The following is a 13,745-nucleotide window of genomic DNA, read 5'->3' on the forward strand; positions in this document are numbered from 1 at the left end:
AAATGTTGAGACTTTCAGAAGTGACGATACTCAGGTTCCTGCAAAACAGTTCATTCTAAATATCAGCACAGCTTTGTAACAATGGATAAAACACCTTCCATGAGGAGTAATGAAGTTCCCACTTAGTCACTAAGTTCAGAAATATATTTCCTCTAATATCTGCCTGCTCACAAAAATTCCCACTACTTCACAGAGAATAATACCAGTTCCCTTGAAGGATAATTCACTGCAGAACTGCTCCCAGCAGAAAGCATGGGTCAGACCGGGCCAGCTTTTCCTTTTTTCTAACCTATACAGTCCTCCAGATTCATCCTTTAAGCCTTGTACACTTTACATAACCTTGTGCCCTGAGGCATAAAACATATACCTTCAATTTCAGGTTATAAAATCAGCACTCTGGCAGGCCTACAGGCCTGCCATTTTAAACATTTGGAATTTAAATAATTAAATTTAAATAATTTAAATTAAATTTAAATAAAACTGTGATGATAATGAAATCAGAAGTACCATATACTACCCACTAGTGACCTGGATCAAGGGCTTTAGATGAATCTAAGAGAACTGGATCTAAGCAGCACATGGAGGACCCTCCTGTACCACCAGGCTAGGGGATCATTCCTTGAATGAGAGTCACTTGTAAGTAAAGATGCAGTTTTGTTCCTACATCTGCTTAATGCTGTCATTCACTTGGGGTTTTTTGCCTAACAGGAGCAGGGGAATTACGATCTGACACTATGAAGAAGAAAGGGATTAGATTAATGGCTCTTCACCATGCACAGATTTAGGAATTAGCTGAAAGTCTGTCACCTGCTGAAAACACCTATTAAAATAAAAGGGAAATGGAAAAAATTAAGAGCAAAAAGGGAAAAAAGGGAAAGAGTAAAAAGGGAAAAATTAAGAGCAAACAGGACTGCAGTACTGTGTGCTGATCTTGCTGTATGTTCATATCCAGCTGTTTCCCATCAAATACACAGCATCAGCCCTATTTACAGCACCAGCTTTCTAACAGTCCACAGGACTGTAATATACAGTTAATAATCCTGTGCTTATATTAAGGAAGTTTCTTCATTCTGACATGAAAACAAATATTCTTTATTATTTTTGTTCTGTTACTTTAGAGGAGTAGTTCACAGTACTACATTAATAATATTATGTATAATCAAAATCTTAAATGGAAAAAAATAATCCCCCTTTAAAATAAACAGATCTATCTTTCTTATCTAATAGTCTCTGCAAGACTAGGAAAGAATAAGTCCCTTCATATAAGAATAGGGACCTAAATTACAATGAAAAGAGTTAATATGAAAAAAACTCTTGTCATGTCTGACTACAAAACAGTTTTTAGAATTTAAGAAAACAACACAAAGTATCGATGAGGAAGTCTCTAAAGCACTTGGAATGACATCAGTATTTAAAAATCACCATTATCTTTTTTCTCTGGTAAAACAGCAGCCCATATAACTCAGAGCTCTGACAGGAATGAGTTACTCCAAGTCACCATGCATACATCTGTGAACTGCAATGGTCTGTGTGAGTGCTCTTAGCTAAAGTAAAGGCAACCACACTAGATTAGTCCTTAGTAAAACAGCGTTAATTTAACTCAAATTCCTTCATTTACCTTGGGTTAAGAGCAAATACATGATCAACTATCAGGCATCGACTTACTCCAGTCACTTATTTGCATGTCTGCACTTTATCCCACTGGATTACATAGATGAAAAAACCCCAAATTAATAAACGTGATAGGAGCAAAAATGCTTCGCTTCAGAAAAAAAAAAGGTTAATCAGTTGAAAATGCAGCATGGTTCCTACCATAGACTCCTTTAAATGTGGTATGTGTACTGCAGCGAAATCAGGCAGATACATAGAATGTAATGTCCTTACATTGTATTTTTCTTATTATTAAATGGTTTGACTGTCCTTATCATGGAAACAGCTCTCTTTTCAGGGGCTGCCCTACTTTAGGACATAATATGCACATGTGGCTCTCTTGAAAACCAGCACCACTTAGATTACCTACATTTGTTGCTATAAACAAACACATCAAACATCGGCTGAAATTTCTTCCGAGTTAGGGTCTTCCTGGGGTTTATTCATACAATATCCTTCCACCTATCCTGTTTTGTTGTCATACTAGCAATAAGTAATGCACCTTTTTGGCCTGCCAGCAATGGTGATTCATTGGAATAATTTTGCATGGTCCATGGAACACAGAAAAAATCACCTCTCATTAGCAAACATCTTAGAAACCTTCATGGATATTTTAATGGAAACATTATGGAAACAAAAAGATAAGGTTTGTCAGTAACTAAAACCATGTTAGAGGGTATGCCTTAAAAAGACTACCTACAACGATGCGAGTAAAGCTTGGGAGAGTTAAAAAAACAAACAAAACCAACCCCAAACCAAAAAAACCTTCTATGAAGCTACTCATAATAAATTTAGGCAGCAAGCAAAACCTGAAAATGTGATACAAATGAATTTTGTGTCTCAGACCAAAGCTGCAGGGAACAGTTTACCAGAAATTCAAAGTCTGGTGAATAAGCCCCTAAAGGCTCACTTGGAAAAGCTTGAAAACCGACTGGCATTTTCCCATCAGGCATGGGATGAAAAAGCAAACCTGAGAGCTGCCAATATTTAATCTCTCTACATTTGGAGACTGTGGTTTTTATCTGTGGAGGAGACCAGCTGGGGAGGGGAGAGGCAGAAAGGCTTTGTGAAACCAGAACAAACACTTTACAGTTCCATTTTTTCCCCACAGAGATTTCCCTGCTGACATTAATTAAAATTTCTTTAAGGTTATGCACTTGGAGAGTTTGTTTTCTTTTCATTCTTAAATAGCTTATTCACCATGTGACAGATTCTGTTCTGCTCAGTGCATTAAATGCTGCAGGACAGGGAGAAAAAGCTTACAGGAAGATGCTCTTGCCAGGGGTCCAAGCACATGGGTAGGAGCATAACTTGACAGTCAGCGCGACAACACAAAAGATCCAAATATTCAGTCATGAAATGGCTCAAAAACATTGCACAGCCAGACAGTTCTTGTCCAACTCCTCATAGTTCAGGGATGACACCTGAAGGAACTGTAGAGTGCACTGAGGCAACAGCTACGAGGCACCCAGGCACCAGCTTCATCATCTTCAGAACATGCTTCCAAAAAGCAAGGGCTATAACATGCAAGCTGTAGCACATCCTGCTGTAACAGGTTAAAACACTACTACCCCAGACATCCTTCCTGCTTCTCTGCACTCTCACACAGTAGCATTACAAGAATGGTACTTGCATAAATAACTGAATACCCCTAATTTACACCAAGTCAGCTATTCTTCACAGATCAATCCTGCAGGCTGTTCTACACAAACCACTACCCGTTGACCTATCCGCTCCCATGCAACGACTGGTAACAATATCAAGGCCTCCTGTTCTAGATTTCATGCACTAGATTTCATGCTTTTTTTTTTTTTTACACTACAGGATTGATATTGATTGAAAAAAGGTGAACTTCCAGCTTCGATGACAAAGTTTGCTATCTATCTACTTGATTACAAAAAACTAGATGACTCTGTGTGTGTGCTAACCACCAAGAGTTTAGACTGGTGATCTGAGTACCTTAAACAGATCATGAGTTGAGGGTTATTTGGAATAAGTATTAAAAAATAAATAAATTAAAAAAATCTGATGTTTCTACAAGTTTCACAAGTCTGCAGAACTTGGCAGAAAATCTTGTGAGAAAATGTTAGTATTGCCACTGTTTCATATTTCCCATTAGATTCCAAACACTGAGAGTATCTGCTTACGCAGCAGTACAGCACAGATAGTTCTTACAGGAACCTGCAGACACTGAGTTTATGCAAAAGCTAATGTAATGCATCTTTTTCACAAGACTGGGTGAACAAAGATACCTTACATTTCATAACTGGGTTTGCCTTTCTAAATGTTAAAAACAAGGCCAAAATATGAAAAAAGGAAATCCCTTTTTTTTTTTTTAATAGTGAGGGGATTTTAGCAGCACTAACTGTAAGACTTATCGGCATCTTAGCAATCCTCTAAATATGTGTCTTAAACTGCCTTGAGAATGAGGCTGTGGCAAGATCCAGATGAGCAAAATAAAGTTGGATGAGCAGTGTAAAACCATCCTGGCACAGTACAGGCAACTCTTCTAATGACAGAACAGGGGCTATTCAACATGTTGATCTGAGTTGTCTAATCCAGTGATTTGGTTACAATTGTTCTAGAAAAAGTAAAAATTTCTGTAACCTGGGTAGAAGTTAGTGACTATTCCTTTGATCTATGCCCCAAAACATCTTTATTTTCCTGTGTATCTCTTAAAAGCTCTTTTTTTACTAAGTATCAGTAGAATTATTGTACTGAAGTTAAAAAAATGCATATACCAGACAATATTACATAAAGGTCCAACCAGTTGCGGTGCAGAATCACAGTGCTTATGAAGAGCCATCTAAGACAACTCTACACAAGGAATTTACTATGAGAGATGCTAAACACCTCATATTATTTTATTCAGAAAACATTTTCACATGTTTTAAACTGAAAAACAAGTTTGATGTTAAGTGTTTCAGCAGGTTAAAAATATTGGGAACAGTAGTTTGAAAATTTGCTGTAAGCCACTTTTGTTATTGAAAAATCAAATCAGCGTTTTCTACAAGGGAAAAAAGTTGTGTTGAAAAGTCTTAAGAAGTTTTAGTGAAACCAGGGCACTGATGGGAAAAAATTCATCAAAATTTAGATCAGGAAGATGAGATATTAATATAATAATATTAATTATATTGTCTTACCAGAGACAGACCTCCCAAGTTTAGTCTTTGCTTCAAATTGGGCAGAGTGGGGACATGAATCTGCATCTTAGACATCCAAATTGGGTGTCATTACTCCTCCCAATCAGCAATGAGAGAAGCAGGGTGGGGGCAGTGGTGTAAATGTTTATAATTCTGACAAGAAATTGGATCATGGACATAAATAAAACACAAACTTTAATGAAAACGGTAAAGTTTTAAGTCAATGCACTGGCATTTTCTGAAAATTTTATACTTATTTTTGCAAAAGATTCCATCACAGTTCTGAAAATAATTCCCATTTTCAGACAAAAGACTAAGCAACCTGACAGCGTCTTTTGTCTGTTGAGTTTAATCTCTTGTATTTTGAGTCAGACTGAATAGAGAAAAACAGTTTAGATGGAAAAACTAAAATTATAGATTCATTCTTCTGCAGTCTGCCACTCTTGTAAACTCATGTAAGTTCAGTCACTGGAAAACTTTCCCAAATCACTGCTATTTTTCTGAATCCTCCAATCAAGGCCACTTTGCATGTAGTGGGCTTCCAAGTAATGATGGCTGGGTAACAGCATGCTACGTTAACAGCATACTATATACTAATTTCTCCTTACTAAAAAGAGATCCCTGAGATCCCTGTTCCACACCAAAGTGGAACCAAATAAAACTTGGTTAATGTGTCACCATACACAATGACACCACCACCACAGTAATGAGCATGTAACACAACAATTAAGGTTTCTCCATATTGCTCTCTAAAACATACTTTGATCAAACCACCACAGATGATGGATGAGTGTTACTCTGCCCTAATTTACAACATGTCAACTGGAAAGACAATTTTCTGCTTATTGTTAAAGACATCTGAACAGAGCTCACCAGAAACCGCCTCGAGACACAGGCTTCATTTGAAGGCAAAGTTTTTGATTATGAGTGATGTGGCTGTAAATTCTAAACACAAACTCCGTCTAAAGTCTGCTTGAGTATGCTCTTAATTGGCCAATACTTCATCACGTGATACATGATTTCACATTCCCATAGAATCATGGCATTGAGTATCAATAATATGCATGAACTGCAATGGATTAAAGACAGAATATGCTACAGACTTCAGAGTCTCATAAAGTATTGGTGTGCTGTTACATCTATCTAGCCAGTGAGAAGTGTGTTTTGACAGAAGGTAAGCACAGTGATATGTACTTTCCTCCAAAGGACTACCAACCATTAATTAAAATGGAGTTTTGCATATGAAAATCTGTAGAAAATCCAGATTTAATTCTGTGAACTACAATTGATTATGATTTGAGTATGTCAAAACCTCACCACACCTTTCGGTAGCCAGCTGTTGAAGGGTTCAGTCATACGTCTTCAGAGGTGTGTGTTGATATTTAGTTAATTAATATCTTAATGTTTTTATAAATCATTATTAGATTTCCCAAATAGAAGGTATCAGGTTAACTCTGTAATTTTTTTATTTAATTTAATCTGTAACCCTTCAGGTATGCAAAAAGCACCACTGAAAGACAGGAAAAACACTTTAAAATGAATATACATATTAAAAAACATTTTCTTCATCTATTGTCTCAAAAAAATGGAGAATGCCTAACTATGCCATCAAATTAAGCTATCTTCCACACAGATTTTTGTTTCACCATCAGTATCACATATGTCATAATGCCCAAGAACTGCTCAGCTACCAGCACATAACATTTTTATCAGGTCCAGGCTCCTCTGTTAAGACAGAAAATCAGCTTTTCCTTGATATAACAACATTACGTGTTACATCTGATTTTTCTAGTACCTTTTCTACAAATAAATCAGGCTGCCATTTACATGTGTAACATAATTCTGTAAGCAGGCGTGCAATCCCCACTGGAAATACTCAGTAGAAAGAGAGTGAAATAAAACAGAGAATTTAAACCATCTTTTGTTGAGACAATTAAAAAAAAGTAGCAAACATACTACTTATATTTTGTATGTATTCAGCAAATACTGATTTAACTAGTAGCTCAAGGAAAAATGGTGGGTTTTTTTAGTTGTGAAGTATCTATGACTTCTATTAAAAGTTCTTGGGGTATTTCAGGGGAATTTCAGTAGCTATTATTTTTTAAATGCTTGTGAATCTGTGAGAGAATGACAGAAGAGAGAAACTTGAGTGGAAAGCTGCAAAGAACCATCACACCAAGTCTGAACTGGGAGTACAACCCCGAGACTTGGCAGGAAGACTTTTAGGCTGAATAATGGATAAGAGGGATTTGGAGCTGAGAGAGGAGAAAGGAGGGGGAGGGGGGAAGAAGAAAAAACAGTTACAATTGATTTGATTTCTAGTACTGTGTAGATTATCTGTGAATTAATTGTGTAGGTCTATTTTCTTTTTTTTTTATTTTAGCTGAGGTGGTAACAAAAACCCCAGATTGTTACCAAATTAATTATGTTACAATCTAAGTTGGAAAACTTCTCACCCCGCAGAGATCAGTCTCAGGTTTGAAAAATTACTTTCACCAAGTACTTTTCTACATGACCCCACCCCCCATAATCTAGTCGCATTGCCATGCCACAAAGTATTAAGAAATTAACCTCTGGGTGTTAACCTCTTAAGTGGGGGGGGGGGGGAAATATCAAACAGATAAAGGGGAATTAATATTTTTTTGACTGCATACATGCAACTTCAGTACTAATAACTTGTTTCTATCTGTCAGCACAGAGTGCAGAATTTAGCTGAAATAACAACTAAAAACCCACCAAGCTTCTCCTGCAGATGAGTTCACTATTATAATCATAACACAAACAAGACAAAAGCTGGAGATATTGTGAAGATGCCTATTTTGTGTTATTGTGAAGATACCATAAGGAAGTCTGGGTTTACTAGGTTTTATGCATTTAGTGGAGAAACTGCTTCAGCAATTTGATGCAGAAGGAGTCCATCCTAGAGGGAAGCCAGCTAGCGTACATTTATAAAAAGATAGAAGAAAAAAGGTAAAAGCAAATGAATTTTAAAAAGAAGTCTAAAACAAATTCTAAACTTCCAGTGTGTACAGATGAATACCAAGAAGATTAAACAAATATATAAATAAAATCAGTGAAACATTTCAATAATGTTCCCAAAGTGTTTGTCTTTGCTGCCTAGCTGTTTCTCTATGTTTCACAATCCCATGGTTTATAATTCACATGCAAAGAGCATTTTATGAGAAGTGATTTGGGGGTTTGCTACAGAGTTGTCAGTGAAAAGAGACGTTGAGTAAATTAGGCAATTTCCTGCTTGAAATGAATCATGAACACAGATTACACAAAATGTCAGTCACAGAAAGCAGTTATTGAGACCCCCACATGACTGAAGTTGATTAGACAGAAATGTTTTCAGTACAGTCAATGGGAGTTTTGAACATTCAGCAACTGAAAGGGTCAAGCCTCAGCTTTACAGAGACTAGCTTTTCCGCGTACATCACATTAATAGAAGAACAGCACTGCACTACAGACAAAAGGAAAAGGACATAACTAAGATTAATCAATATATTTTGTTCAGATACAAATTTTTGTCAGTAACCTGCACCTGTTTGTTTTATTCTTATTTTTTTAAGAACTGCTCTAAGTGGGAGAGGAGGAAAATGTCTCTTTTGTGGAGGCCACAGTCAAATCTGATTCCATGTGCAAGACCCTTAGATAAGCCTATCTTCAGTACAGTCTGCAGGAAGCGATAAGAAGGACCTTGCTCCTCTCTGTTCACTACTTGTTTTGTGGAAATTAGTTCCTGATTAGATGGCTTGAGAAACAATTCCCAGCTAATGCGACTGTACTAGTTATCAGATGATATTTGTGTTCCCATTAGCAGGACTTACCTTTTCCTCCAGATCTTTATAGGTAAAAAATCAACAGTATGACAGTCTAATAAAATTGCAACAAATGAAACCAATCATCTGTTTCTAAATAGTGAGGTAACATCTCCCTTTTTCTGCAAAGCATTTTCCTATTCCTTCTACTGCGGTGGGTAGGATTTAGATTAGAGCACAGATTACACTAGACACTAGAGAGCTGGGGTTGTTCAGCCTGGAGAAGAGAAGGCTCTGGGGAGACCTTACAGAAGTCTTCCAGTACCTGAAGGGGGCCTACAAGAAAACTGGAGTGGGACTTTTTACAAGGACATGTAGTGGTAGGACAAAGGGGTGATGGTTTTAACTGACAGAGGGTAGATTTAGATTAGATATAAGGAAGAAATTCTTCACTATGAGGGTGGTGAGGCACTGGAACAGGTTGCCCAGATAAGTTGTGGATGCCCCATCCCTGGAAGTGTTCAAGGCCAGGTTGGATGGGGCTTTGAGCAACCCAGTCTAGTGAAAGGTGTCCCTGCCTATGACAGGGGGGTTGGAACTAGATGATCTTTGAGGTCCCTTCCAACCCAAACCATTCTATGATTCTGTGATTCTGTTTTATCTTTTTTCAAACAAGATCATCAATCTTAGGACTTAGGTAGGCCTGATTTTTTAAAATTTTAATTACAATGTAACTCTCTGTAGAGCTGACCTGTAATTATACCAACATGTTTTTGAGTCTCTAACACATTTAAAAGATCACCATATGCTTGCAGGCCTTCTTCCTCTAACCATAAGATTGGTTTCTCAGGGAAGATAAATCTACTCCTGTGCAAATTAAATTAAGAGGTGCATAAATATCTCTTATCTAAATATTGATTTGGTCAAAGGTCTTTTTATTTATCTCTGTTTATTTTTTAAACAACTACTATCAGTGGCAGTAGAGGAAAACCTCAGCATAATTTGTTCAAGGAATAGAGCTTTCAGAGCTGCTGGTTTCTTTAAATGTAAAGGCTTGTTGGAACAGAAAGAACATCCTGACATCAATAAAATAGGAAACACTAATCCAATAATTCCGTGCATTGAAATACTAAACCAAAAGAAAGAAAAAGAAAAACCCCAAACCCAACCCTCTCATAAAGCCACCAATCTATAATGGTAACCACAATCTAGCACTGCCTTCATCGGTTAGCAGTTTTACACCATGTTCCTCTCCAGTAGTAAAAAGCTCAGTCTTGTTAATGCAGAGAAATTAATGCTATAATTGATCAAACTGAGATCTGTTTCCTCCTGATCTATGAAACTGAAATTCTTCTCACTACTTTTATTTCTAGTCTTAACCCCACATTTGCTTGAACCTCATTAAAAATAGCTGCCAATTTGTGGGTAGCATAGCATCTAGAAAAAGAAAACTGGCATTATACAGAAATTGTGTGTGTGATCACAAACAATACCACATCCTTGTGGGACCATTTTTCCTTTTAGAAGAGTCATCCTATGTCAGAAATACCTTTATTATTATTGAAGTCCTTCCTAAGGTGTAGAGTGGTTTTCTTGTCTTTTTGATAGAGCCAAGATTTCTTTGCAAAACCCAGGTACTCCTGCCTTGTGGGTTTTTTGGTTTGTTGGTTTGGGGCTTTTTGTCGTTTTTTTAAGGCAAGATTTATCCTTGTATGGTTTCTCTTCTGCTTTTCTCCAAAAACCACTCTAAAAAGTCTTTGCAACTCTTTACCGTGAGAAGTCCTGTCATCCGTCATTCCCTCTGATCCCAAGGTTTCCCCAGTTGCCCCTACACAATGACCTTTATGGGAACATCATAAAGCTCATAGTTATAGAAAGTAAAGTGATAAACATTATAAAAATGTATCTTCTTTCAAATTTCCTTTTCTGATAAGTTTCTGCTACCCAAATCACGGAAGCACTAACACACTGGGTCTCCAGAGCATAGGGCTCAATTCTTAGTTCTGCCACTGCACTGATGGGTCACCTGGAACAAACCATCTTTGTGCCACAGACATCTCAGTTTTAATAGAAAGGCATAACTGCATGGATTTCAAGAGCTCTACACATAAGCTAAATACTATTTTTCAGTTATTAAAATTATGATAGTTTCCTGTATTTATCATAATTTATCTATTAAAAATGATGGTATTTTGCAAAATGTATGGTTTTGATTTCAGATACTCTAGGTACATCATCAGCATTTGACTAAAAAGGTTACTCTATGGTTACAAAGTAGCTTTACCCTAAAGACTTTTTTAAAATAGGAGTTAAAATAACAACTTTGCTTGGTAGTAAACAATTATTATCTAGCCACATTTACAAGGATAGATGCTCTAAAGAAACTTGAAGTCAAAAAAATGTGATTTTTGTAGCTCTGACCTGCATAAATACTTTTTCTTAAAGCATTAAAGGCTGAACATTTTGCAACACAAGTAAATATAATGAAAGCATACGGTTCAGTGCTATGTTATAGTTACCCATACTGTTTGATTATAAAAGGAACTTAACAGGAACATTTTTTTTCCAGTACCACTCATTGCTACTTAAAAAATGAACCTTTTGATGAGTTTCTTTGTGACACACCATGTAACGTAGACATCCACTAGCAATGTCTACAAAGACTTGGATTAGGAGCATGGAGATGTTGAACGCTGTCATTTTTGAAAGATTAATTAGAACAGATCTTAGAGTAGATCACATCATCCAAAAATTGGTAAACTACACAAAAGTAGTAATCAGGAACTGGTAAGTAACCTACATGACTAATCAGAAAACACAAGAGAATAGTTAAAGGAGATAAGAAAGTAAACTTTGTCAGTAAACTTTGAAAGCTGTTCTGTTCCCTTCTCCCGCCCTTATTCTAGAGGCTTTTGTGCACAGTATATACAAAAAGGATGAAGTGAGGGTGCGTTAGTTATTCATCAATATTTCATGTCCATGGATAATTCATTTCATGACTCTCTCTAGTGGCAGCCAATTGCACTACTGCTTGGTATTAACTGTCAGTTTTGTTTTGGAAATGCTTTTATTTCCAGGTTACTGTAAAATGAGTTTGTTTGCTCCTTATGTTCCTACAGCACATTTGAAAGTTAATTATAAGAAGAAATTAAAGCTAGTGAAACAATAATTCAGTGCTGTTGAACAAGGACAGGCCATTCGAGAAGAGCCGTTTTCCAGCAAACTATGAGCCATTAACATAATAGGAACTGCAAAGCCAAGACAGTATCTGTCACCACTGATAAATCAGGTATTTATATCAGGAGATAATTCAAGAATGATGAGGACAAACCACACCGAGTTCCTCAACTAGGTTTAAAAAAGGTGTGAGATTTGTGAAACACTGCACATTCACCTAATATTAGCTTTTAACATAAATCATGCTAATACCAGACAACCATTTCCTCCAATAGCTCACCCACAAAATTAATTTCTCTATGTCCAGATTGTAATGATGCAAAATAGGCTGCTTCAGGATGAAAGTATAAAATGTGAATGTACTAAATGAAGTATTCTAGAGACCTGAGAGTCTTGAGATCATAAGTGTTTGTTTGGGATTCAAAAGACATGACTAAATTCCAAGCTTTTCTCTGCCTCTTTTCCCAATGCAACCTTTAGAAATAATATAAATTATTTGTCTGCTTAGACTATTGAACTTTTTTAATGAGGAATTGTCTCTTCCTACTGTATTAAATCTCTCGAGTAGAGAAGATAAATACTGAAATCAAGATAACTTTAGATAGCAACATAACTAATGCACATCCTCAACATCTACCAGTCTTCAGGTATTTGCAGAGTATCTCACTACTTAGACCAAAGCTGGAAAAATCTTTTCTAGTCAACAGAGTACAGACTGATACACTTCTAGACACTTCTGTTCAAGTGGCATGCACTTTGATTTTTTTTTTTTTTACAGTTCTTTTTGCTCCTGCTTTGCCAGATATTGGTATGCTGATAGGATGGTAATTCAATGTTTTCCCACTTGGAATACACATTGCCACCTGAAGACAGCAATGAGGTATCTGATGGCTGGCAATAGCACAAAGATTCCCCATGAGGCTTTGCAGACCCTGAACTGAAAACACCATGTCAAGGGCTGAGCAGATAATTCAGTCTCGCTTCCCACTTATTTAATTATAATTAAAATAGCATTTGCACATAAAATATGTTTGCATGCATGCTTACTTATGAGGGCATAGTTTGTTCACCCCAAATCAGATTAACATAGTAGATTATAGGTTATACCACATAGACAGACAGAACTCTAATACTTTTATGTTGGTTCAGGTTTCAGAACTAGAAGAAGTGTGGAGTGCAGTTCCTTTTTGGTTGTCTCCTACCTCAAGACTGATGATGAGAAGTGGGCCAAAAAAGCTACTGCCAGCACTTCTTTGACATGATACTTGCATAAAAAGTTTGCTGGGTCTTCTTTGCAAGATTAATGTGTCAGGAAAGGGCAAAGGCACTTAATTTGCTAACCTCTTCATGACTACAATTCAAGAGACTCAGCAATCCAGGTCAATCACCATATATACTTGGCTTTCAACAAATGCTTGCTGGCTTTTACATTGTTAAGGGATTAATACACTATAACTGTGCTAATTACATGAAGCCATTTAGCTTTATTCTTATCAGCTGCATACAATGGTATATTATTCACAGATAGATGATCTCTCCCTTCTGACATTATATGGGGGTTTACTTCATATTGTATCATTTGTTGTTTTGCATCTATCATGGGCAATGAGGTTTATTAAAAAATAAATCATTTCAGCCTTCCTTTCTAATTTTGCTGGAGGAGAAAAGAGAGGGTAAAAAAACCCCAACAACTGACAGCTCAGAACCTTTAGCAAAATTAATTTATGGCATGAAGCTACTGCCTGCACCAAAATCCGCCTTTTAAATCAGTGTATATTACAATGGTGCACATTGATTATCTGTTTTGAAAGAGCAACATGACCCAAACATCTTCTAGCCTTTATTCACTGCTCATTCTGACATGCAAGCACATGGTTTAGTAATACGATTATATTTATATCAATCCTATTACAGGATCGGATTACAGTTCCTGATCCCAGGGATGCTTTTCAGCCCTAACAGGGATTTTACGTCCTGCACCTTTAAGGACCAGCAGTTTCTGTCTGTGAGCATC

The sequence above is a fragment of the Ciconia boyciana genome, chromosome 8 (assembly GCF_034638445.1).
Source record: "Ciconia boyciana chromosome 8, ASM3463844v1, whole genome shotgun sequence".
Taxonomy (NCBI): domain Eukaryota; kingdom Metazoa; phylum Chordata; class Aves; order Ciconiiformes; family Ciconiidae; genus Ciconia; species Ciconia boyciana.